This window comes from Mirounga angustirostris, unplaced genomic scaffold (genome assembly GCF_029215605.1).
Source record: "Mirounga angustirostris isolate CCGP_5_RB_7025 unplaced genomic scaffold, mMirAng1.0.hap1 SCAF_1, whole genome shotgun sequence".
Taxonomy (NCBI): domain Eukaryota; kingdom Metazoa; phylum Chordata; class Mammalia; order Carnivora; family Phocidae; genus Mirounga; species Mirounga angustirostris.
This window is the reverse complement of record NW_026991709.1, coordinates 11612705-11634940: the sequence shown is the minus strand read 5'-3', so window position 1 is coordinate 11634940 and position 22236 is coordinate 11612705. Positions and strand designations below refer to the sequence as shown.

At 44.8% G+C, this 22236-nt stretch overlaps 1 pseudogene; it reads right to left on the bottom strand.

Moving 5' to 3' along the window:
- Positions 1-17580: 17580 nt before the first annotated feature.
- On the bottom strand, positions 17581-17763 carry LOC123834446 (ATP synthase subunit ATP5MJ, mitochondrial-like; annotated as a pseudogene).
- Between the last annotated feature and the right edge of the window lie 4473 nt (positions 17764-22236).

The window sequence follows — 22236 nt, the reverse complement described above, 5'->3', positions numbered from 1 at the left end:
CACACAAAACAAATGGAAACAATCTCTTAAAATTTGTTATTTGGCCTCCCTTCTTCCGATTAACTCTGTGAACTAAGGCTATTGAGTATATTTTTGTGTGCATTTCTAATGCTTCCTTTGCATTTAGGACTGTATCACTTACTTAGTTTGAAATAGCTGTCTTACTTTTCTTTTTCTTTTTATTATTATGTTGTTAATCACCATACATTACATCATTAGTTTTTGATGTAGTGTTCCATGATTCATTGTTTGCGTAGAACACCCAGTGCTCCTGGGGTTCTATTTTAAATTGTTAACAGCCCTGGGAAGGTGGAGTTGCTCTGGACTCTTCATGGCTCTGAGTGAACTGCTTTGAATAGGCTGCCTTTCCAGATACACAGTAGGACTGGCGTGCTTTTATGGCGTGGAGTATGGACATTCACAGGAAGGCTCTCAAAGACTGTTCTGGAAGGGGTTTGGAGCATGGCTACCGCACTGGGTGCCTTGCGGCAAGGAAGAAGGGGACAAGGCAGAGAAGAAGACCTAGAGAGGCATCCAGAAGCGAGAAGGGGCATCCAGAAGCAAGGCCTTCAGCTGCTGTTGCTTTGCCGTTCAGGCCCACGCCCTTGGACCTCAGAGTCCACTTATCTCCAGCTTCACCCCTTCCTCGTGGTGGGTGGGGCAGAGCAGCCCGAGGAGGAAATACCTGGAAAGCAACTATGGCTCAACCTTTAGGACTGGTACTTTTCCACTCCATGTGTTGTGTGCTTCCAGGATACCTGACATGGACTCCTGTCGGATCTTGCGGGGTGCTGGGGCTCCCCGGACCGACATTCAGGCTCGGGCTGCATCCTAGAAGGGTGGCTCTTTGACTCGGGAGAGGTCACCACAGAAGGGTTTTCGCCTCTGTCCTTCACCATCTTCATTTCTCCTCAGTCTAGTGTCTGCCCCTCTTCAGAGATTTTTGACGGTGGAATCTGTTTTGCACCGTGGCCTACGCTTGCCTCCTGACCCCCGGGGGGGCTGTTGCCTTCAGCCATGAGTTGTTTTTACAGAGGAGCTCTTCTCCCTCTAACCCAATCTTAAAACCAGTTCAGTTCTGGCACAAGGAGCCTGCCTCCTCTAATGTCACGGCCTCTCTTCTCTGCCAGCAGCCGTCCCTCCCTTCACGTGAGCGGACTTGTGTTTCCTCCCCTGGTGCCTCTTTATTTCTCTGCCCTTCCCCCTCTGTGGGGCTGAAGGCAGCCAGGGCATCTCACACCAGGCGCCGCGTACCTGATCAGTGCCCCAGAACTGACTGGCAGAAAAGACTGACCATATTCAGGTCTTCTTCCAAAGCCTCCACCTGCATGTGGAGGTTTTGCCGCAAGACAAAGGCTGGTTCCCCATCCTTCGGCCTTACCAACGTCTTCTCTCCTTGGGGTCCGTCAGGTGGGCCTTGCTCTACTTTGGTTCAATGCCAGCCACAGTCTGTGCTGGGGATCATGAGGGAGACAAGCCCAAAGGTGACTCACCCACTTCAAGAAGAGATTTAAACAAGATAAAGTTTTCTCTCTTTCTTGGGGAACAATCTGAGAATAAGCAGTCTAGCAACCCTTAGCGTCAGGGACCGAACCCAAGATGTGGCCTTCCCGAAGCCGGACCTCAGCCCTCGCAGCCCCATCCCCTCATTGGGAACCACGGGCTGGGGTCTCAGCCTTTGTTCCAAGCTCTGTTAGCGCGCCCTGACCCGGGTCCTAGGTATTTTGTGTCTGCTCCTTCTCTGGACTGGGATGTCCTTGAAGGAGGCCGCCCCAACCCTCCCTCTGCTTTCCTTCTGGCCCCTTCCCCCACCCATCCCCAGCAGCAGCCTCTATGAACCTTGAAAAGCCTCAGTGAGCTCACATTACTCCCCTGCTCTGTGCCCTCTGATGGCTTTGCTTGATGCTTCAAATAAAACCCATACTTGTAGGGTCCCTAAAGACCCCCAACATCAATCCTCGCTGCCTTCCCCTTGCTCACCACACTCTGGCCATGTCGGCCCCTCCCATCCCGCCCAGCTCACTCCTGCCTTGGCTGTTCCTTCTGCTTAACACATTCTTCCCTGCATCTCCATGTGCCGGGCTGCTCCTTGTTATTCATTCCACAGCTCCTGTTCATCTCTTCTGAAAAGCCTTCTCAGATTGCCTTTCTAAGTGGACTTCGCATCCCAACATAATTCTGTGCTCTGTTATCCTGGTTTAATGTCTTCATAGCATTAAGGATTATTAGAATGATCTGTTTGATTAGTCTTCCTGTTTATCTTCTGTCCCTTCATTACCCACCCCCACCTCCCAACCACTAGATTGTAACTTCTACAAGAGACTCTATGACTGATTCATCTTAGTATCCCCAGTGCCTAGAACTCTGACACGTTGGGACGAGTGCCTCGGTTATAAACTGGCCAAATCTTGAATGTGTCACAGCACTTAGCTCAGTTTGCTCATTTAAAAAAGTATTGTTTCAACCAAAAGGTGAATGCAATTTTGGGTGTTCTCCAGAAAAAAACAATTCATGGAGAAGCATCATGAAAACACGACACATTTGACAAAAAGAGCCTAAGACGTGGTTGGATCCCAGGTTGCATTTGTAGGGGGCACATGTGGGCTCCTGAGCTATGGAAGGTTTGCTAGGCTGATTTAAGGAATGCACAAAACGTTCAGAAGAAGCTTTTGTTTGTACCCCCTGCCTGAAATTCCTCTTTGGTGCCCAGTGGCGAGCTGGCAAGAAGAAGGTGATGAGGGCATGGGGCAGAAAGCATCGGTCCTGGATTTCTGCCTTGCTCCAGCCTCCTAACACCTCTGAGCAGATAGCAGCTCTCAGCACCTGGCCCAGGCTCTCCACAAAATCCTGGCACGGTAACCAGATGTGGGATGCCAGGCCGCCACACAGGGAGGCAAGAGAGCTTCAGTGAAGGGATATGCTGATGGGGTGGGAGGGGAGGGGCAGAAGCCTGCCCGGGGCCAGCTGGGAACGGGCCTGTGTCTCCATCAAGATTTCCAGCCATCCTCTGACAACACTTGTCAGGGATTTTATCGCTCTCCCAGGTCTGTGTGATTCACCCCAACCCCAGCTGGCAAGGTAGAGGGGCAATGAGGTGTTTCCCTGGTACTGCAGCTTCACCAGGCTCCCGGGGTGGTCCCTGGGCTCCTCTGGGTGGTCTTGGGTGGGTGGCAGTTAGCATCCAAATCACAAGTCAGACTGAATCTGCTTTCTTTTTTTTTTTTTTTAAGATTTTATTTATTTATTTGAGAGAGAGAGAGTGAGAGACAGAGAGCATGAGAGGGAGGAGGGTCAGAGGGAGAAGCAGACTTCCCGCCGAGCAGGGAGCCCGATGCGGGACTCGATCCCGGGACTCCAGGATCATGACCTGAGCCGAAGGCAGTTGCTCAGCCAACTGAGCCACCCAGGAGCCCCTGAATCTACTTTCAAGGTGCATTTGCCACAGAAGGTGTGCATTTCCATGAGAAAGTCCTCGGTGAGCTTTGAAAGAGAGCCACGATGAAGGTTATTTGCCCAGACAAAAACTCCTAAAATCTATTTTGTGTGTGGGGAATGAGAGGGCCTCAAAGGTTGGACAAAAGACAACTCAGCATGTAAGTGGTTTTTGTGGTTTTGGCTTCACCGAAAGTTTCAGAGACGGAGAGGTTTGGCGATGACTGTGAGGGCATCTGGTGTGGATCACTCTTTTGGTTCAGTTGAACTTGATCCACCAAGTAGGAGCCATGTGCCTGCTCCATGCCAAGCACTGTGTTAGGTGTGGGCGATGCAGCAGGGGACCTTATTATTTGGTGGGGGACGCAAACGAGAACCACTTTGTCAGCAACATGCTGGGGGAGGGAGGCAACTGCTTCTCTCTCAGCCAAACCCAGAGACGTAGAGTCCCAAGACCCAGTTCAAGTTCCCAACCCACCAACCTCTAGCTGTTTGACTTTGGGCCAATTACTTAATGTTTTTAAGCCTTAGTTTTCTCAGCTATAATACTAGAAAATGACCTCTGCCCTATCCACATCATGGGTTGTCGGAAGGGTCTGATGAGATAACTTATCTGAAAGTCTTTTTGAGCTCATAAGGAGACCTTTGGATTGTTACTGGGACTACCAAGAACTTGGTTTTGGAAGTTTTCAACGATAATCTCTCTCACTGTTCACTGTGCCATTGGTAATACTATTTTCTGTCAATGGGTTGTGAAAATCTGAAAAAAGCTATAGATACGCACTGTCCAAGATAGGAGCCACTAGCCACGTGTGGCCTTTGAGCACCTGAAATAAGGCTAGTCTGAACTGAGACACACACTAGAATGGGAACTTAGTAAAAAAGAGAAAATGTAAAATATCTCATTTACAATTTTTTTATATTGATGTCACGTTCAAACAATAATATTTTGGATATATTGGGTTAAAGAAAATATGTTATTAGAATTAACTTAATTCCTTTCTTAGTGTGGCTACCAGAAAATTTTAAATTGCATACATGCTCATATTCTATTTTTATAGGAAGTGCAGCTGCAGAGGCTCCCTTTGGAAACTTCATTCTGCCCACAAGTACACATAGACATTCGTCTGATTTCAGAGGTATTGTAGACCCCTTAAAGTTCCCTTTATGACGATTTTAAAGGTTGCTTTTTATTTGCATTCAAAATACGTATAAAGACGGTTTCTGGGAAATTAGGTCATTTTGGTGAGAACCATGGCTGCATTCTTCTCCGCAGGAAATGGTTTCATCATCACCGCTATCTAAGAGACTGCATGGAAGGTCAGCTCTGGATGGCGTGCAGGGCGCTCAGATCGAGATGGTCAGATCTCTGCACGGTGAGGCGGCTGAAGCGTCACTACAAGTGTGGGTCGAAGGAGGACACCCGAAAGTTTCGTTAATGAAGAGACTTTCCGAGTACCAAGCCCACAACCACACTTCCTTCCCATCCCTGACTCTGTCGCCTCCCACAGAAAAAAGACAAAACCCAAAACCCAAAGGAAGAGCCGTCCTTTAGACCCCTTTTACGTTCCCTCCCTCCCCGGGTTCACCTCCATATTCTTGGAGGAATTATCTCTGCCTATTTTATCAGCTGAGAAAAGGAGTCTCAGAACAGTTCAGGAACTTGCCAGCAGTCACATGGGGAGAAGCAAACCGAGAAGCGAATGCTTCCCAGTGTTGGTCTGTGTCTGCACACAGCGGCTGCTGGAGGAAGGAAAGGGGGGGGCAGTGAGCACCCAGATCGAGAGAGAGAGAGGGAGAGAGAGAGAGGCAGACACTGGCCACGCCCCCACTCCCTTACCTTTATTTATTTTTTGTTTTTTTAAATTTAATTTAATTTTATTATGTTATGTTAGTCACCATACAATACATCATTAGTTTTTGATGTAATGATCCACGATTCATTGTTTTTGTATAACACCCATTGCTCCATGCAGTACGTGCCCTCCTTAATACCCACCACCAGGCTCACACATCCCCCCCCCCCCCCCAGAACCCTCATTTTGTTTTCCGGAGTCCACAGTCTCTCATGGTTCATCTCTCCCTCCAATTTCCCCCCCTTCATTTTTCCCTTCCTTCTCCTAATGTCCTCCATGCTATTCCTTATGTTCCACAAATAAGTGAAACCATATGATAATTGACTTTCTCTGCTTGACTTATTTCACTCAGCATCATCTCCTCCAGTCTCATCCATGTTGATGCGAAAGTTGGGTATTCATCCTTTCTGATGGCTGAGTAATATTCCATTGTATATATGGACCACATCTTCTTTATCCATTCGTCTGTTGAAGGGCATCTCAGCTCTTTGGCTATTGCGGACATTGCTGCTATGAACATTGGGGTGCATATGGCCCTTCTTTTACTTGATGAGAAAGAACTGAAGTTAGAGACTCAATCATGGACCAGTGGCAGGGTATTCCCTGTGGTTCTTGGGGAGCTATCTTTCCATGGCTTCCTTTCAAAGGAAAATGGCTAGGTGCTTAGCAGCAAAAACAAAACCTCAGACAAACCAACCAACAAGCAAACAAAAGACCAGTCTATAGATTATAGGCATTTAGCTATAGATCCCTGCTGCAAGGAGCCAGCGAAATGAACTGTTATCCACAGAAGATGGGCTTGGAATGTGGTCTACCTTTAAACACGATGCTCCCAAGGGCTTCGGAGTCAACTGTGACCGTAATGAAACTCTGGTGTTGGCCAGTCCCTCACGAAGTCTGCTAGCTGGCCTGGTCGCCCAGCAGAAGCCGATCACCGCCCAGCTTCGACATGTGGGAAGACCAGTGGCACTATGAAGGGCAAACAAACAAGAAAGTCTTTCTTTCTGAGAATGTTTCCCCTGCAGTTAGTTTAGAAAATGATCCAGGGAAGATATAAACTAGCCCTTTCATTTAACAAAATAAAATGCCTATCCACTTGGTAATCTGTGTGGTGGACGTCCTAGCCAGAATCTTGTTTTTAAAAGTTTTGTTTAATTTGCCACCCCCACACCTCCCCTTCCACTGCCTAGCATCAGGCTGGATGAGAAGAAAGGGGACAGTGGCCTGGCAGAGGCCGCCACGTGGTATGTCCTTATAGAATAGCTTCTGTGGCATTTGTATGAAATAACCAGGGCGGAGAAAGGTGAAGTGTCGGTGATGGGAGATGTCTGCGTTTCCTGGGGTTTTGTCCCAGTTTTAATGAATATGGATAACGCATGGAGTGTCTCAACTTTCAGAGCTGTGTTTTTTCATTAAACACTGCCACCCTTCATGGGGAAGGAACTAGACATTCCTGACACATGATTTGGCAGGTCTCAGTCCCCAGTGCTCCAATGTTGGCTTACAGGAACCCATTCCAGATTTGGCCCAAACGTCAAACCTTGTCCAGGCACCAGCTTGAAGAGATCTCTGGGCCTTTGCAGAGTGCCAGCCACACTCTAAAGAATACTTACTGGACCTCTGCAGGGATGCTGGTGAGGAAGACAAGTGATTTGTTCTTTGAATGACCTTTGCCTCCTCGGAAAAGAGCCCACGGAATGAAAGTGCGGGACGTGCTTGAGGGATCCGCACAAGATGTTCATGCAAGCGAAGGAACTGAGGGGCCACCACCATGCATGGACCAAGCGAGGAACGTCTTGTCCCAGCCCTTGGGTACCATCTTCCCTCCATCAGCTAATCCCTCTACAATACAACTTGTGGCACTTGTCAAGTTAAAAGTCAAATATGCCAAACATATTGTGTTCAAGGGTCGGGGCTGTGTCTTCTCCTGAGTGGTGCCCCATCCAGCAAGTCTCAAAACATGATCTGGAGACCCTTTTGCATCAGAGTCGAGGGGACCTGTTTCGGTTGTAGATTTCTGGTCTCCTAATCGCCTACCTAGCCTGTGTGAACGAGAGCCAAGAATTTGCTTTGTATCAACCGGCCAAGCAATCCTGATAGACCCCCAGAGTTGTGAGCCATTGGAGGTAAAAAAACCTTCATATATTTTTAATCCATCACAGCACATTGTGGCAGTAGAGAATAAGATTGGTTTCCTTTTGCTAATGGCCATGGAAACTTGTTTCACTGTGTGTCTATTTATTGCAGGGAAAGTTAGAACTGCCAAACATGGGGACTACTTTAAGCCTTTGCTTTTGCTGATTGATTCATGTATCCTGTCCTTTTGCAGTTATGGTTATCATCTGCCCACAAACAGCATTTCTAAGAAGTTGCTTCTCAGTGTCTTCTGAGAAGAATTTGTCCTTCAATGCATGTGATTGCAGCATGTTGATAAAAGCAAAAGAAAAACAATAAAACCCATTTGGTGGCACTTCTCATTTTTCTGAAGCGGTTTTTAAGTGGTAAAAAAGTAATTTAGTGAAGCTGTTCATGATCTTCCATGAATATATATGTACTTGTGTATTCATATACTGATTCCTGTGTACTTAATCATTCAAGAGTTGCCTGGTCCTCAAAGAAAATGCTTTCTGAAATTTACCCTGTGCATAAATCTGGAATGATGTTTGTTGCTGAAAGGACATGGATGTTAGATCAATTTAGCAAGGAGTCCAATAAAGCACTGATCATTTTTGGATAAATTTGGGTGGATCCAAACTGCTTTATTTTAGGACCAAGTGAATTTTTTTTAAAGATTTTTATTTATTTATTTGACAGAGGGAGAGATAGCGAGAGCAGGAACACAAGCAGGGGGAGTGGGAGAGGGAGAAGCGGGCTTCCTGCCGAGCTGGGAGCCCGATGTGGGACTCGATCCCAGGACCCTGGGATCATGACCTGAGCCGAAGGCAGACGCTTAACGACTGAGCCACCCAGGCGCCCCCAAGTGAATTTTTTTAAAAAGATTTATTTATTTATTTTAGGGGCATCTGGGTGGCTCAGTCGTTAAGCGTCTGCCTTCAGCTCGGGTCATGGTCCTGGGGTCCTGGGATTGAGCCCCACATAGGGCTCCCTGCTGGGCGGGAAGCCTGCTTCTCCCTCTCCCACTCCCCCTGCTTGCGTTCCCTCCCTCGCACTCTCTCTGTCAAATAAATAAATAAAATCTTTAAAAAAAAGATTATTTATTTGAGAGAGAGAGAGATGGAGAGAGAGCGAGCAGGAGCAGAAGGGGCAGAGGGAGAGGGAGAGAGAAAATCTTAAGCCGACCCTGCACTAATAGCAGAGCCCGACGCCGGGTTCGATCTCACAACCCTGAGATCATGATCTGAATCAAAACCAAGAGTCGGACGCTTAACTGACTGTGCCCCCCAGGCCCTGCCCAAGTGAACTTTTTAGTTTTAAACTATCTGGGTAACTTAGGCAAAATCTGTGACATTGGACAGCAATGAAAACAAATGAAAGCAAACCCGCCCCAAAGTAACAAATGCACCTTCAACCAAATAGTCCTTAATTACTATAAAACAACCCTAGCTCTCTAAACACCCCAAGCCACTGCATCTAGGGACCACATGAAGTCAATTAGACCAGATGAAGATGCCAATATTAATCCACAGCCACAACATCTTTCTTCTTCAGCCATGAAGGAAGTGCTCTTTGTAGTTCATCTAGTTAACCTAGAAATACCGGGATGACTCCCTTAGACATCACAGAGAGCAAAGATCATTGCTTCCTTCACTGTGTGAGCATGGAGAGTCTTAAAAGTGTGTAGCCAAAAGATTTGTTAGTTGTAGGGAAGATTCAGATAATGATTTTGCTGGTGCTGTTGGGCCGGGAGATATATGAAGTCATCCCAGTTTCTCTAGATCATTCTCCCAGGTCCTCTACGGCTTCCCTACTTGATGACAGTGATAGGAATCCACCTCCTCAGCAAACTGCTCCTAATAAACAGTAACTGTTATGATATAAAATAAGGAAGAAAGATGCAAAGTGCTTTCAAAGTATATGTGTGTGTATGTGTGTGTGTGCTTGTGTGTGTGTCTTTTTCTTGTTCTGGATGGGAATGAAAAAAAAATCTGGTCTTAAGATATTGCAGAGTTTAATCAGGAAATCAAAATCCACCCTAAGTATTTTAAATAGAGGATATTTAATAGAGGAAATTGGTTACGCAGGTGATGAAATCTTTGAGAAGCCAAACAGAGGGCAGTGAAGGAATCCAGAAGTCAGCAACAGCGGGAGGCCACGAGTCCCCTAGACTGGGGAGTCAGAGAGAGGATGGATGTTACCAGAGTGGGGACCTGGGTCACCCAGCAACCCTGGTGGGCATGTCTGGTGGGAGCTGGAGCCATGAAGGAAATGCGGCCCCTGCTGAGATGCCCCATGAGGCAGAGAGAGAAGGGGAAAGATATCCTGGCTTCTCCCTTCTTCCTGCTCTTCAGTCTCCTGCCAATGCTGCCCCTTAGCTAAACTCATCTGGAAGCCTGGTAAACACAATCTGCAGGGATCAGTTTCTCCATGATCAGTGCGGGGAAGGAGGCGGGATGGATCTGACCCACAAATTGCCTCCTTGGGAATATGGCAGGATTGACCCCCTTGCTGTCAAACATGGAACTCATGGAACTATGGAAACTCTGGCCCATTGTCTTGACCACTTGCTGTAGGGTGTCTTTTCAACTGAACCATGTAGTTGCTTGAGTGTGATAAGCCATGATCATCAAAACACAAATAAGGCAAGTGGGGCCTTTATCAGAAACCATTGTGCTTGGCCATCTACCTGCTGTGGCTGCTGGGACAGACAGGGTTGTGGCTCTGCTAGAGGTTAGAAATGGAACCAGAAGCCCTTTGAGAGCCCCTGAGAAGGGGACCAGACCTTTCAGAAATCATCCTCTGGAATGGTCTTGTGAAACTGAGATGGAGACTCCTTATTAAGCTATCCTGGCTCTTTCCAAGGAAAAGTCTATGCTTTTGGATAGTTGTGCTAACCTCTACCATGCAGCTAATAGACTGACCCAATGTAGCCAAGAAAATATAGCAATCTTTATTAAAATAACAATACATGAATAAAATGCATCCTTAATGGAAAGACCATTCATATTGAGAACTGTAAATAGCTTTGCTTTCCTTTCCATTTTCTATATGGCTCCCCTTGTCCCCATTTATACGGTAATTGACCTGGAATTCCACCTACTTAAAGGCATGATATGACCTTTTAAAAACATAAACTTTAAAATTTTTAAATAGTTTTAGATTTATAGAAAAATTGCCAAGATAGTACAGAGTTCCCACACACCCACTTTTCTCTATTATTAACCTCTTTTACTAATATGATACAATTGTTACAACTAATAAACCAATACTGATACTTTGTTACTAATTAAAGTCTATACTTTATTAATATTTTCTGGTTTTTTTTTCCCCTAATGTCCTTTTTCTGTTCCAGGATTCCATCCAGGATATCACATTTAGTCACTGTGTCTCCCTAGGCTCTTCTTAACTGTGACAGTTTCTCAGACTTCCTTGATTTTTTGATGGCCTTGACAGTTTTGAGGAATACTGGTCAGGTGTTTTGTAGCATGTCCTTCAATTGGGATTTGCCTGATGTTTTTTCTCATGATTAGACTGGGGTTATGGGTTTTGGGGAGGAAGAGCACAAAGGGAAATTGTCATTTTTATCAAGACTTATCCAGGGCACATACTATCAACCTGACTTTTCATTGTTGATGTGGACTTTAATCACCTGCCTGATAGAGTGTTTGTCAGATTTCACTATAATGTTATTCTTTTCCCTTTCTTTCCATGTTGTCCTCTCTGGAAGGAAGTCACGACGTGGAGCCAACACTAAAGTATGCCTTACCACCCTGAGAGTTGGAATATCCACACAAATAATCTGGGATTCTTCTGCATTGGAGATTTGTCTAATCTTTCTACTTATTTATTCAATCAGTTATTAATATCACCATGAACTCATGGATATTAACTCTATTTTTTGGATTATAATCCAATACTACTTTATTTTGTTGCTCAAACTGCTCCAGCTTTGGTCAATGGAGACTCTTTCAGTTGGTTCCTATGTCCCTTTGACAAGCCCCCAACATTGTGGGGGCTTGTTTTCTGGGGGAGCACTCCCTTAGTTTCTGGCACTATACTATGTCCCAGGCTCATCTTGTATATTTCCTGCTCCAGTCCTAGAATCAGCCATTTCTACAAGAATCACTGGATCCTTATATTAGAGAACAGTTTAAGAAACCAAGATCTATGTGCTAGATGTGATCAGTTTGACTGCTTTTAATCCATCCACCCTTTTCTTAAACATACACCTTTTCTCAGCTCTAACTTTGGACAAGAGTCCGGAGTAGATAAGACTAATGAAATACAAATGATTCTATTAATCCACAGTCCAAGAGAAGTGCTTTCCATGGGATACAAATAGAACTCCATGGTAATTGGAAGGTGGAAGGAGACTTCCAACTGGACATATGTCTCACAGAAGTCTTGTTCTTTTAAAAAAGATTTTATTTATTTATTTGAGTGAGAGAGATAGCAAGAGAGAGCACAAGCGGGGGGCAGGGAGAGGGAGAAACAGACTCTCTGCTGAGCGGGGAGCCTGACTCAGGGCTCAATCCCAGGACCCTGGGATCATGACCTGAGCCCAAGACAGACACTTAACCGACTGAGCCACCCAGGTGCCCCAGTTTTTGTTCTTGATTCTAAACCTTTACCTCCCATCTTCTAGGTCTATATCTTGGTTGCTCTGCTCATATCTACCCTTCCATATGAGAGTCTGTAATATTAGCCTGACCTGAATTTGAATTCTGGCCCTGCTACTTACTAGCTAAATGACCTAGGGTGAATGGCTTACCTGCACTGAACCTCAATTTCTCCATCTGTAGACTTGGGATTGTGATGCCAACAGGAAGAGGCCTTTGGGAAGACTAAGGAGAAGACATGTGACATGGCTGGCACATCGTCTGGCATAGTCAGGCACAGCAAATGTTGGCAAACAAAATTGTAATGATAGCTAGTGTCCCTCTTGGGGCAACATTTTCTTGGATTGGTAGCTGGTTCCTAGGACAGAGATGCAGAAGAGGCTATAATTAATACAAGTTGTAAGGGTAGAAGCCAAGAAGTAGCAGTGGAATAGCCTGATTCCTGGGGTCACAGTCAGGTCTGCCCTGCAGATGACATTGCCTTTGATAAGTAAACTATAAATAATCAGGGTCTTAGGGTCATCTGGTGTTTGGTGGCTCAGCACAAGCTCTAGCATGAGGAGGTAGGGCATCTGCTGCAAAAAATCCCCGTGACTCATGCTCATCAAAATGCATTAGCACAGCCTCCAACAACAACATCTGCTTGATGTTCCAGAAAGGATCCTCATGCTAGGCCTCCCTACCTCAGAGCTGCTCCTCTAGACAGGGACAATGTACCTAACAAATGGTTTTCCATTCTGTTTTCCTATGGGATTTAAACTAAACCCCTTCAGAGAGACTTGAGATCTTTTAAGAGCAGACAAAACATAGATGTCATGAATTTTCCCTTGGGTTAGGTGTATCTCAGAAGCCCTAAAACAGAGCCTAATATGGAGGCTGTGGTTGTCCAATTTGGTGTTTTTTGATACCCGAGGGAGGGTGTGGCAGTCTCATTTGTTTTTCTTTCACCTGAGAAGCAGTGATTCTCAAGGTGTGGTCCCTGGACCAACAGCAGCAGTAGCATCTGGGAACTTGTTAGAAAGACAAATTCTTGGGTCCCATCCCAGGTCTACTGAATCTGGAACTCTGGAGGTGAGCCCTGCCTCTCTCCTCTGCCCACTACAGTCTATGTTCTAACAAGTCCTCCAAGTGATTCAGATGTCAACTAAAGTTTAAGAATCATTGATCAAAAAGATGCGGTACTTTCCAAAACTTTCTACTTTAAGCCTAAAGGTATTCTGAACTCTAAGCAACTTAAGCGATTGACTGTTTCTGTGCATGCCATTAATTAGGTGCAGATTAAATATTTATTGGATGAATGAATTAAAAAATATTGACACTGACAGCACCAAGTGTCACCAAGTGACAGCACCTGGCCAGGATGTGGTGTGATAGAAACTCTCATTCATTGTTAGTTGCAATACAAAATGGTACAGCAATTTTGGAAGTCAGTTTGAGAGTGTATTATAAAACTAAACATACTCTTACCATAAAACCCAGCAATTGTACTCCTTGATGTTTCCCCAGAGGAGCTGAAAACTTATGTCTACCCAATGACCTGCACACGGGTGTTTGTAGTAGCTTTACTCATACTTGCCAAGAAGTAGAAGCAACCAAGATATTCTTCAGTAGGTGAGGATAAGTAGACTGTTGTGCATCCAGACAGTAGTATATTATTAAGTGATAAAAAGAAATTAGCTATCAAGCTATGAAAAGACATAGAGGGCACCTGGGTGGCTCAGATGGTTAAGCGTCTGCCTTCGGCTCAGGTCATGATCCCAGGGTCCTGGGATCGAGTCCCACATTGGGCTCCCTGCTAGGCGGGGAGCCTGCTTCTCCCTCTGCCTCTGCCTCTCTCTCTCTCTGACTCTCATGAATAAATAAATAAAACATTAAAAAAAAAAAAGAAAAGACATAGAAAAAACATAGAAAAGACATAGAAAAAAAAAAGAAAAGACATAGAAAAAACTTCACTTGCATATTGCTAAGTGAAGAAAGTCAATCTGAGAAGACTACATGTTGTATGACTCCAACTCTATGACATTCTGAAAAAGGCAAAGCTATGGAGAGAGGAAGAAGATCAGTGGTGGTCAGGGGTTTGGGGGAAGGAGGAGTTAGGTGGAGCACAGGGAATTTTTAGGGCAGTTAAACTACTCTGTGTGATACTATAATGGTGGATATATGTCATTATATATTTGTCCAAACCTATAGACTATACTACACAAAGATGAGTCCTAAGGTAAACTATGGACTTCAGTTAATAATAATTTTATTAATATTGGCTTATCAACCATAACAAATGTACCACCCTAGTGCAAGATGCTACCACTGAGCCTTACTAACCCACACATTGGGGTTAGCCCATCAGATACATAAGTAAACTGATTTAAAAGCATCTTGTTTCTTTGGAAGCGTAAGCTCTTGGAAGAAGAGGGGTCTTCTTTCCAAAAAGACGGAAGAAGAGGGGTCTTTCTAGCTCCTACATGTAGTGGTGCAATGAGCTCTCAATGGAATTGTGCCTGTTTCCTTTGTGAAATTCCAGATCCTCAGGGAATGGCTTGGGAAATTGGTGGATAAATTTCGATAGTTGGATTGTGTGGCAGATGAAGGCCTTGGATACTGCTCCTTGTGGGGTGAATTAGTCATTCTGTCAAATGTTTTTTCTTCATCAATTGAAAGATCATATGGTTCTTGTCCTTTCTCTTATTAATGTGATGTATCACATTGATTGATTTGTGAATGTTGAACCACACTTGCAGCCCAGGAGTAAATCCCACTTGGTCATGGTAAATAATCCTTTTAATGTACTGTTGGATCCTATTGGCTGGTATCTTGGTGAGAATTTTGGCAGCCATGTTCATCAGGGGTATTGGTTTAAAACTCTCCATAGAGTAGGGATAGAGGGAACATACCTCAATATCATAAAAGCCATCTATGCAAAGCCCACATCAAATATCATTCTCAATGGAGAAAAACTGAGAGCTTTTCCCCTAAGGTCAGGGACACGAGAGGGATGCCCACTTTCACCACTGTTGTTCAACATAGTACTAGAAGTCCTAGCCTCAGCAATCAGACAACAAAAAGAAATACAGGGCATTCAAATTGGCAAAGAAGAAGTCAAACTCTTTCTCTTCACAGATGGCATAATACTTTATGTGGAAAACCCAAAAGACTCCACCCAAAAATTGCTAGAACTCATATAGGAATTCAGCAATGTGGCAGGATATAAAATCAATGCACAGAAATCAGTTGCATTTCTATACACTAACAATGAGACAGAAGAAAGAGAAATTAAGGAATTAATCCCATTTACATTTGCACCAAAACCCATAAGATACCTGGGCATAAACCCAACCAAAGAGGTTAAGGATCTGTACTCTAAAAACTACAGAACACTTATGAAAGAAATTGAGGAAGACACAAAGAAATGGAAAAATATTCCGTGCTCATGGATTGGAAGTATAAATATTGTTAAAATATCTATGCTACCCAGAGCAATCTACACATTCAATGCAATACCTATCAAAATACCATTGAGATTTTTCACAGAGCTGGAACAAAAATCCTAAAATTTGTATGGAACCAGATAAGGCCCTGAATGGCCAGAGGAATGTTGAAAAAGAAACATCACAATGCCAGACTTCAAGCTCTATTACAAAGTTGCAATCATCAAGACAGTATGGTACTGGCACAAAAACAGACACATAGATCAATGAAACAGAATAGAGAGCCCAGAAATGGACCCTCAACTCTATGGTCAACCAACCTTCAACAAAGCAGGAAAGTCTCTTCAATAAATGGTGCTGGGAAAATTGGACAGCCACATGTAGAAGAATGAAACTGGAGCATTTTCTTACACCATACACAAAGATAAACTCAAATGGATGAAAGACCTAAATGTGAGACAGGAATCCATCAAAATCCTAGAGGAGAACACAGGCAGCAACCTCTGTGACCTCGGCCACAGCAACCTCTGTGACCTCGGCTGCAGCAACTTCTTGCTAGACACGTCTCCAAAGACAAGGGAAACAAAAGCAAAATGAACTATTGGGACTTCATCAAGATAAAAAGCTTCTGCACAGCAAAGGAAACAGTCAACAAAACTAAAAGGCAATCTATGGAATGGGAGAAGATATTTGCAAATGACATATCAGATAAAGGGCTGGTATTAAAGATCTATAAAACTCAACACCCAAAGAACCAATAATCCAATGAAGAAATGGGCAGAAGACATGAACAGCCATTTCTCCAAAGAAGACACCCAAATGGCCAACAGACACATGAAAAAGTGCTCAACATCACTCAGCATCAGGGAAATCCAAATCAAAACCTCAATGAGATACCACCTCACACCAGTCAGAATGGCTAAAATTAACAAGTCAGGAAATGACAGATGTTGGCGAGGATGCGGAGAAAGGGGAACCCTCCTACACTGTTGGTGGGAATGCAAGCTGGTACAGCCATACTGGAAAACAGTATGGAGGGTCCTCAGAAAGTTGAAAATAGAGCTACCGTACAACCCAGCAGTTGCACAAGTGGATGTTTACCCCAAAGATACAAATGTAGTGATCTGCACCCCAATGGTTATAGCAGCAATGTCCACAATAGCCAAACTGTAGAAGGAACCAAGTTGTCCTTCAACAGATGAATGGATAAAGAAGATGTGATATATATACATAATTGAGTATTACTCAGCCACCAGAAAAGATAAATACCTACCATTTACATCGACATGAATGGAACTGGAGGGTATTATGCTGGGCAAAATCAGTCAGTCAGAGAGAGACAATTATCATGTGGCTTCACTCATACGTGGAATATAAGGAACAGCGCAGAGGACCATTGGGGAAGGGAGGGAAAACTGAATGGGAAGTCATCAGAGAGGGAGAAAAACCATGAGAGACTCTTAACTCTAGGAAATAAACTGAGGGTTGCTGGAGGGAAGGTGGGTAGAGGAATAGGGTAATTGTGTGATGGGCATTAAGGAAGGCACGTGATGTGATGAACACTGGCTATTATATGCAACTGACAAATTACTGAACACTACATCTGAAACAAATGATGTTACTATAAGTTGGCTAATTGAAATTAAATTAAAAAAAAACAAAACAACTGATCTGAAGAAATTTGGTGTTTTCCTTAAGATGAGTCAAATCTTAACCACACTTTGCATGCATAGAAACATTCCAGTAATATTAACTATGTGGCTCTTCTAATTTTTTTTTCTGTTTAACAAATATCTATTGGACGTCAGAAGTGTGAGTGCCTGGACTTGATCCCCAACTCCTATGATAATCGAGATATTTATTCTTGGGTTCCTCTAGTTCTCTAAGGGTGGGACGGCTGGATGAGTGAGATGCTGACTTGTACATGCTGTGTTCCAAAGATCTATTCAGAGTAACACGGGCACATGGGGGAGCTGTTAGAGGGACATGGGCACAGGCACGTGTATTCACGCCATGAAGGAAATGGCCCTTCTACAAGGGTACAGCCATGCTCCTCCCCATCTAACAGAGCCGGCTGAAATTTACAGCCAGACTGATGTTCCATCAGATGTGTCCTCCAGCTGAAGCCGGTTAATGATGACCATGAGCAGGTGCAGGACTCAAAGCTTTCAAAGCTTTACCTCTTTTATCAGCATTCCTGATTTTATAAACAACAAAGCCCATCAGCCCCCTTCCTATCCAAATCTCTTCCTAAACTTGGATGTAGTAGAGCTTCATGGGGGTCCAAACATTTTAAATAAGACTTTGAAGCATCTCAGCACAAGACCACCGGCTCAGGTCACCCTGACTGCGTGGCCAACGACTTGGGGAGCAGGCTTTTCTAATCTTGAAGAATGCATTTTGCCTTGGCAATATTGGCAAAGAGGTCTGCTTGAGAAACAGTGGAAGGTGTAGCATCATTTTTTTTTAGGATTGAAATGGATGCAGCTAAAATTCTATGTTTTTAGCCACAGGTGGCCCTACAGCAGTCCTGGCTAACGAGATGAAAAGTGGATGTGGTGGGGTGGGGCTTCTAGGAAAGCTCTTTAAAAGACGGCACCTTTGTCCTCTGTCCTTACTTTTTTTTTTTTTTTTGCTTGGAATGCTGATGCAATGCTGGAGGTGGCGCTGCCATCTTATAACCATGAGGTAACAATGAACAAAGGCTAGGCGAGCAGAAAGCGAGAACAAATAGCAGTTCTAGATGGGGTTGTGCAGTTGTCCTACCAGTCCTGAACTGCTTATCGCTGGGTTTTTTACACTAGAAAAAAAAAAACCCACTTAATTTGTTTAAGTTGGTATTTTGGGAGTTTCTGCTACTTGCCGTCAAAAACAACATCTAACTGAATCAGAGGTATTTTCAGTCTGTCCCAGAGGTAGAGGTTTGCAGACCTGGGGGTATTTTCTGCTATGTGAGTTCGGGTGTACTGCCTCACGTACTTTAAATACAACCATAATACCCACCACTGGATTGTTTTAAGGATCACTTGGAAATAAGACATTTTAGCATAGTGCCTTGTACATACGAAGAACTAGTAGATGGTAGTACTAGAGTTGCCTCCCACTACAGAGACAGGGCACACAGTCATGTGCAAGAACTTTTGAAAATAGAGTAGGATCTGGCAGTGTTGTGTCTTGGACACTTTAAATATTATTCTGGACTTCGCTGTCACATCACATTCAAGGTCACCTGATGCCAAGTGAATCTGCCCAGGCCTAACCACAGACTATTATTCGGTCCCTCAGCCCCCTTCTGGGGGATGATGCCCGCAGATCACTCTAGGGGAACTACCCCTACCCCACATCAGCCCCTTACAGAGCCAGACTGTTATGTGGAGAGAATAGGCTATATGATTCTTGTCCCTGAGGCCATCCCTTGGGACTCTGCGGATTGCACCACAAGTAGACAAACAAGCTGAAGGGACTCATTCTGTAGGCTGGCCAGAAGCCTAGCAAGGATCCGAGTAGGAAAGCTCTTCCCGTGAGGGGCAGTAGCTGGAGAAAAACACCAGCCTGCTGGCTGGTCACCCCTCAGTGCTGCCTGGCAGGCTGATTTCCGTGCTGCGGATCCATGTACTCTGACCATTTTGAATGTTCTTATCTCTCCTCAGAACTTCCCTTCTCATTCTCATCTGAAGATAGTACTTCTGATTTGAGTGGGGGAAAAAAAAAGAACCGTCTCATCCTCCCAGAACTGAGCCTGTACCCTTTGCTCTGCCTGCCTTCCTGTTACTGGGGATGAAATGCACCTGCACCTTGCAGAGGCCTGCCCTCACCTGGGCCCTGGGGACCCCGTCCTCTCATCACTCTGGAACATCCCCCTAGAACAGCACTTCTCCTTCTGTCCTGTGTCATCGCATCCAAATGTCCTTCTCTTCTGGATCATTCTTTGTGCAAACATGCTTTGATTTCCTCATCTGAAAACAGCCCCAGCAACAACACCCTTCCTCGAGCCTGAGTCTGAGTCCCCTCCACCTTCCACTTCGCTTCTGTGCTTTTCTCCTCCTGCTCTGTCCTCATGGTTCCCATCGCCCTGCCTCCTGTCCATCTGGAATTCACTCCAGGCAGACTTCTGTCCCCACCATTCCCCTGCAACTGCTCGTATCGCCTGATGACTTCTTTGTTGCCAAAGCCAATGGCCAATTCTCAGTCCTCAGCTTCCGCAAACTGTTGGCAGTATCTCACACAAATGATCATTCCCCTTTTGGAAAACTGTCTTCAGTTGGTCTCTTCACTGTGGGAAATAGTAACATGCTTTTATAATATGATGGGAGCTCGGATTTGGCAAGGGCTTCATTTCATTGACAGCTATGTGTCCAGCAAGCAGGATATGAGGCACACATATGTATTTGTTGCGTGGATGAATTTAGATCAGGGACCAGCAAAGTGACAGCTCACGGGACAGTTCCAGCCCCCTGCCTGTTTTTGTAAATAAAGTTTTATTGGAACACAACCATACTCGTTCATTTACAAATTGTCTACGGCTGCTTTCCCACTATGTCAGCAGAGTTGAGTAGTTGTGACAGAGACCATATGGCTGGCAAAGCCAAAAGGATTTACTATCTGGCCCTTTACAGAGAAAGCTTTCTGATTCCTGATTTAGATGATTATTTTGACTTCCACTATGTGCTGTGTGTGTGAGACCATGACCACAGATGATCAAATTGAAGATCCACATGGAGAGAAGAGAGCAACCTTTCTCATCCATGAGCATTATTAGGGTTTGTCTGTGGCCAGAGCCAAGAAGGATTTTCCATAGTAAATAATTAAGTGGTGGTGGGGGCAAGGGGAGGAGATGAAAGTCAAAGAAAAAAGAAAATTAGCCATTATTAACAAGAAAAACATTCTCTGAGCAATTATTTTATACCATGCACTTTGTATATTTTATGTCACTCACTCATATGATCCCGTGAGGCAGGCGCTGCTGTCTCCATCTTACAGATGGGGAAACTGAAGCACATACAAGTTCAGTGTTTTGCTGGAAGTCACATGGAACTATGAAGTATCAGAAGGGGGGCATTGATGCCAGTAGCTGGGGTAGACCAGCTGGCCCCGGTAGCAGCAACGACAACTGCAAACACACATTTAATGACATGCTGACACCGTTCTCAGGGGAAACTGAGGCATGGGAAGACTGAGTGACTCGCCCAAGCCACGTGGCCCTGGTGAAGGGTGGGGCCGGGACTTGACCTGATAGTCTGGCTCTCATCTCTGATCCTCACCACTTTACCGTAACACATAATGTGCCCTCAATGAATATGTCATGAGCTAATGGATTTGCCCCAGATCTCCTAAATCCCAGGCTAGTGCCTTTGCCCCTGTCGTATAGTGGCCTCCTCTTTGAGGGCTGTGCAGCATTTTGCTTAACGTAGAGCTGGCGAGGAGGGGGATCCATGGCCATCAACCTCATTTCCGCAGAAATTTCTAGAATGTTTCAGGATTTACTCATCCTCCGTCTACATTTTTATCTCTCTTGGGACATTGCCCATTCCCTTGGGGAAACTATGTTAATCACGGCCGATAACATCTGTCTTCAGACTTGTGAATCATTTGCAGAAATGCTCATCAGGAGAGCACTGAGCCTTCTAGTTTCAAGGAATTTTTGGACAAAAGTCACTGAGGTAGATTTCTCACTCAAACTTGCCTACAGGTTTGAATTGTGCAGCAAAACATATTCCCCAGCTGACTGCTGTGCAAAGTATGGCTCTCCAGTGGGAGGTGAAGGGTTTTCCCCACGTGAAAGTTACTTAACCTGGAAAATGGGATTGGGTGTATTTCTTTCAAAATCAGAGGACACAAGATTATACATTTTGTGCACACTTGGCCGTCTCTCAAGACTAGGACGGGGCATTCTCTGTCTGTGAAGGCGTGTTTTCAGGTTTCTGGTTGCAGGGAAAGGAAAAAGTGGAATCTTACTCTCTTAGTCATTGCAGGCCCCCATAACCAAGTACCACAGTTTTGGTGGATTAAACAATTATTTCTCAGTTCTGGAGGCTGGGGATTCCAAGATTAAGGTGCTGGCCAGTTCTGTTTCTGGTGAGAACTCTCTCCCTGGCTTGCGGACTGCTGCCTTCTTGCTATATCTTTACATGGCCTTTCGAGTTCAAGTTCCTTGGGTGCATGCCCTTGGAGAGAGAGATCGCTTTTCCTCCTGCTCTTCTTAGAAGGCCACTAATCCTTATTAGATTAGGACCCCACCCTTTGACTTCATTTACTTACCTCCTAAAAGCCTTTTCTCTAGATATACTCACACTGGAGGGGCAGGGATTCCACATATGAATTTGGCAGGGGTGGGGGTGCGGGGAGGGGGGACAAAATCCAGTCCACTGTACTCTCTCCCTATCCCTGAGCACCATGCCATGTGACCTGACACGCTGAAAGTTTGTGAGCTGATTTTGCGAATACTGTCCAGTCTGATTTTTAGCCCAGGTTAAACGTGCTGCCACATGGGCATACTTTGAACTCCATGCTTTAGCATCAAGTCTTTTCACACAGGAGGAAAAATTGTGTGTGTTGTGCAGCAGTTTGTCATCTTTCTGACTGTTCCATATGGTAGTAATAATGGCGGTTATCTTTTAACAATGGCTTAAAATGTACCAGGTGCCATACTAGGTAGTTTGTGTCTCTAAGCATTTTAACTTTTAATCTTCTCTACAACCTGTGATGGATGAGGCAGTATTATTATTATTCCCATTCTATAGATGAGGGATCTCAGGGTGGAGAAACTGAGCAATTTGTCCAGAACAC